Source organism: Lissotriton helveticus, chromosome 7, assembly GCF_964261635.1.
Source record: "Lissotriton helveticus chromosome 7, aLisHel1.1, whole genome shotgun sequence".
In the NCBI taxonomy this organism is placed as follows: Eukaryota; Metazoa; Chordata; class Amphibia; order Caudata; family Salamandridae; genus Lissotriton; species Lissotriton helveticus.
This window is the reverse complement of record NC_136068.1, coordinates 647081202-647085083: the sequence shown is the minus strand read 5'-3', so window position 1 is coordinate 647085083 and position 3882 is coordinate 647081202. Positions and strand designations below refer to the sequence as shown.

The window sequence follows — 3882 nt, the reverse complement described above, 5'->3', positions numbered from 1 at the left end:
CACATTTCTAATGTTGATTGCTTTTGTTTTACAGAAAATCCACGCCGGGAAACTCCAGTTGTGGCCCTGCTGCAGAACGCTTTAGAACTCTCTGAATTCCAGGTGGAGCCAGCCCTCAAACACAAATTACAGGTAAGATAAGCGTTTGGATGGGAGGTAGTATAATGGAGTATTCGGAGAGGCGAGAGAGTGACAGTGCTACTAGTAGTAAAGTCCTAGGGCTCTTGAATTAACAAACTCTGTGACAGGCATTTACTTTGGAAAACATTTGGCCTATTACACGTGAACGTTTAGGCGTTATTATTGCTCGCTTGCCTGTCTTAGGGGTGCTGTCTGTGGGGCTTCTAGGTTTTTGTGGTGTGTGAGCACCGCTGCCACATTTCTAATGTTGATTGCTTTTGTTTTGCAGAAAATCCACGCCGGGAAACTCCAGTTGTGGCCCTGCTGCAGAACGCTTTAGGACTCTGTGAATTCCAGGTGGAGCCAGCCCTCAAACACAAATTACAGGTAAGATAAGCGTTTGGATGGGAGGTAGTATAATGGAGTATTCGGAGAGGCAAGAGAGTGACAGTGGTACTAGTAGTAAAGTCCTAGGGCTCTTGAATTAACAAACTCTGTGACAGGCATTTACTTTGGAAAACATTTGGCCTATTACACGTGAACGTTTAGGCGTTATTATTGCTCGCTTGCCTGTCTTAGGGGTGCTGTCTGTGGGGCTTCTAGGTTTTTGTGGTGTGTGAGCACCGCTGCCACATTTCTAATGTTGATTGCTTTTGTTTTGCAGAAAATCCACGCCGGGAAACTCCAGTTGTGGCCCTGCTGCAGAACGCTTTAGGACTCTGTGAATTCCAGGTGGAGCCAGCCCTCAAACACAAATTACAGGTAAGATAAGCGTTTGGATGGGAGGTAGTATAATGGAGTGTTCGGAGAGGCGAGAGAGTGACAGTGGTACTAGTAGTAAAGTCCTAGGGCTCTTGAATTAACAAACTCTGTGACAGGCATTTACTTTGGAAAACATTTGGCCTATTGCACGTGAACCAACACGATGACAGTGTTCAGTTAAATGAACTTACTGCAAAACCACCACCCACCAAGCTCAAAAGTAGTAAAAAAACAGGTATGCTCAGATAAAGTTTGAAAAAGTATATTTATATCCCTAACAAAATAATCTCCCGCAAGACCCTCCCTAACCCCAACAAATAAATAGTCCTTCAAAAGTCCCCAAAAAACCCAACTCCCAATTCCCACCCCCCAAAAGTCTCTAAAAAAGGGCAAGGGACACTCTAGGGATGCAAGGTGTTGAGTTTGGCCTCCAGGGCATCATGCCTTAGGGCCAGGGCATCGTACTTCTCCTGGAGGGTGGCGTGATCTAAGCGGAGGCCCTCCACCACATTCTGATACTCGTTCCATTTCTGGACCTCCGCCTCTAGGTCGGACACTCTGCGGAGTGCACGGCGCAAGCGAGCCTTAACAGTACTATGAGGTGCAGCCTTTGCTGCTCGGCGGTGGCGTCTTCCAGCACGGCTCCGGTTCGCTGGAGCACTGCGCTTACCGGCAGAACGTGGGGTCACGGAGGAGGATGCAGATGTTACATTTGATGCACTGGAGTGCGTGTCGTCCCCCTCCATTTCCACCAGCCGCCGATATTGGGCAACAGTGGCATCCAGCCTCCGTTGCCGGGCCAGTACAGCCTTCATACTCCTGCTCGGTGTTGAGGTTTTAGTATGACCAACTATATGAAGAAAGAAATACATAATCTGTAACCAATGTTCTTTAAGTATATGATTAACACAAAAAGATTCAGCAGGAAGTTGTGTCACGGTACAACTAGCAACTAGCCAGCGCAGTACAAAACTATTCAGGCCAGTATCATGGGCGTCCGCAGGGAGGGGCAAGGGGGGGCGCTTGAATCACCATTTCCCTTCCCACAACTCACTTGTATCCTTGGTTTGGTGCTCTTTCATATGAAAGAGATCTGGCAGAAGTGAGTGACTTTTCCTCTGAACCGTTAACCACACCAGCAACCGTATCATCTGCACCAGGCCCAGGCGATATGTCTGTTTCCCTCTCTCTCTCTCTCTCTGTCTCCCTCCCTCACCCTCCCTCTGGCTCCCTCCCTCTCTCTCTCTCTCCTTCTGTCTTCCTCTCTCTCTGTCTCTGCCTCTATCTGTCTGTCGGTCCCAGCCTGCTGTAATTACCATATTGTAATTTGTCACTGGGCCACCACTGGATACACATCATATCCTATCTAAGAGTCAGATAGTACCATGATCCAGCTTACCTGTACTCGCCACCGCCACTGTCTCCTTCCTCACAGTCTGTACTTCTTGGTCCGACTCCTCTTGCGCCGCATTCTCCCCATAGCTGTCCTCGGACTCAGAGTCTATGATCACCACCACATCCGAGCTGGCCCCGCCACCAGATGTTCCACCTACAAAGTAGATTTAAGAATGTTAGATTACACCACTCACTAGTATTTGGTCTAGGAATGAAGAAATGTGAAAACAACAGAAAAATTAATTGACTGTCTACTCTAGTCTAAAGTAAAAATGTCCATCCTTCCAGGGAAGGTTGTTGTCTTGCTGCATTTTTGTGTCATAATTGATAAATGCTTGATTAATTTTAACACACATCATTTTTCTCTGAACAGACAGAAACTGGACTTCTAAGGACAAGAGCAACATCAACTTCAAACCAGGTGAAAGCTCGGCTCGACCACAAGAAATGTGTTCCATTACTCATCAACTCAGCACCAAGCACTTTTCCATTTCCAACTAACTTAATTTTAATATATGTGTTTACTTAAACTTTTAATAAAGCTTTTAAACTTGAATAGACTCTGTGGTTTTTGGTCCTCCAGACTAGAGTGACTGAGCGAAAGGTTTTGCAATTTTTGCAAGGAGGATTCTGTGCCGCTGACACTACCAGGTTTATACAGTGTGCCAAACACGCCACTCTGAAATATTATTACTCTGGTCTTTGGTGTCCATAGTTCGGTTTGTGGAGAATTGTCCCTGCAACAGTAGTATTATTGATTTTGCTCCTATCTAAACACTATTTCGAAAAAATTAAATTAGGAACGCTTGGACAACAATAGGTCCTCTATATTTAAATGAAAACTTACTGGGGCCAGCAAAGGAGCACTCGCCGCCCTGGCCTGCATCCTCCTCCTTTGGAGCCACTGCATCCGCTTTTTCTGTCCGCTTGCCCCTGGGCGGACGTGACGTACAACATGAAAGAAAGAACAGAAAACATTGATGATTGCTGCTTGTCGATGTCCTTGTCAACCAAATCAAACATTTAGAAAGAACAAGAACCAACTATTTCATCCGAAATGAGGGCTACAAAGGAAGGACTGCACCTGAGCCTCTACTCTAGGGGCAGATTTGCAAGCCCCTTGCAGCTCTTTTGCTCCGTTCTTGCGTCACTTTTTGTGAGGCAGCGCCACAACAAGAGAGGCGCCATGGTGTGGCGTATATTAACAACGTGACGCATATGGGAGATGCTTCCCATTCTAAAGCCCTGCGCCATTAGGGAGCGTTCCAGCGCAAGGGAGGGCGTTCCTGCGCAGGAACGCATGCTAAAAGTGGCTATGGGGAATATATAAAATTTCAATCAGTCATTTAGGACAATGATGCGTCACTGAAACCCTGCGCCTGCATGAAGCAGACTTACGGCTTGACGCAGCATTGCTGGAGCTGCGCCATCGTTGCAACGCAACTCCATCTATGAGCCGCCTTTACGGCACCGATGCGTAACGCTTCGGTGACGTTTTCGGACCATGGTGTGTAAGCCGCATTGTAAATACGGCGCACCATGGGTGGTGCTGGCGTGCCGCACACTTTGCAGGGATGCGCAGGTAATTGCTAATCTGACACTTAG

The 3882-nt window shown here is 47.1% G+C and overlaps 1 long non-coding RNA gene across 1 annotated transcript; it reads left to right on the top strand.

The window, feature by feature from the left end:
• The first annotated feature begins 340 nt into the window (after nucleotides 1-340).
• LOC144766947 (uncharacterized) lies at nucleotides 341-2775 on the top strand. Its single transcript, XR_013597997.1, has 3 exons — nucleotides 341-507; nucleotides 785-882; nucleotides 2651-2775. It is a non-coding gene; the product is annotated as an uncharacterized LOC144766947 (long non-coding RNA).
• The last annotated feature ends 1107 nt before the right edge of the window (nucleotides 2776-3882 follow it).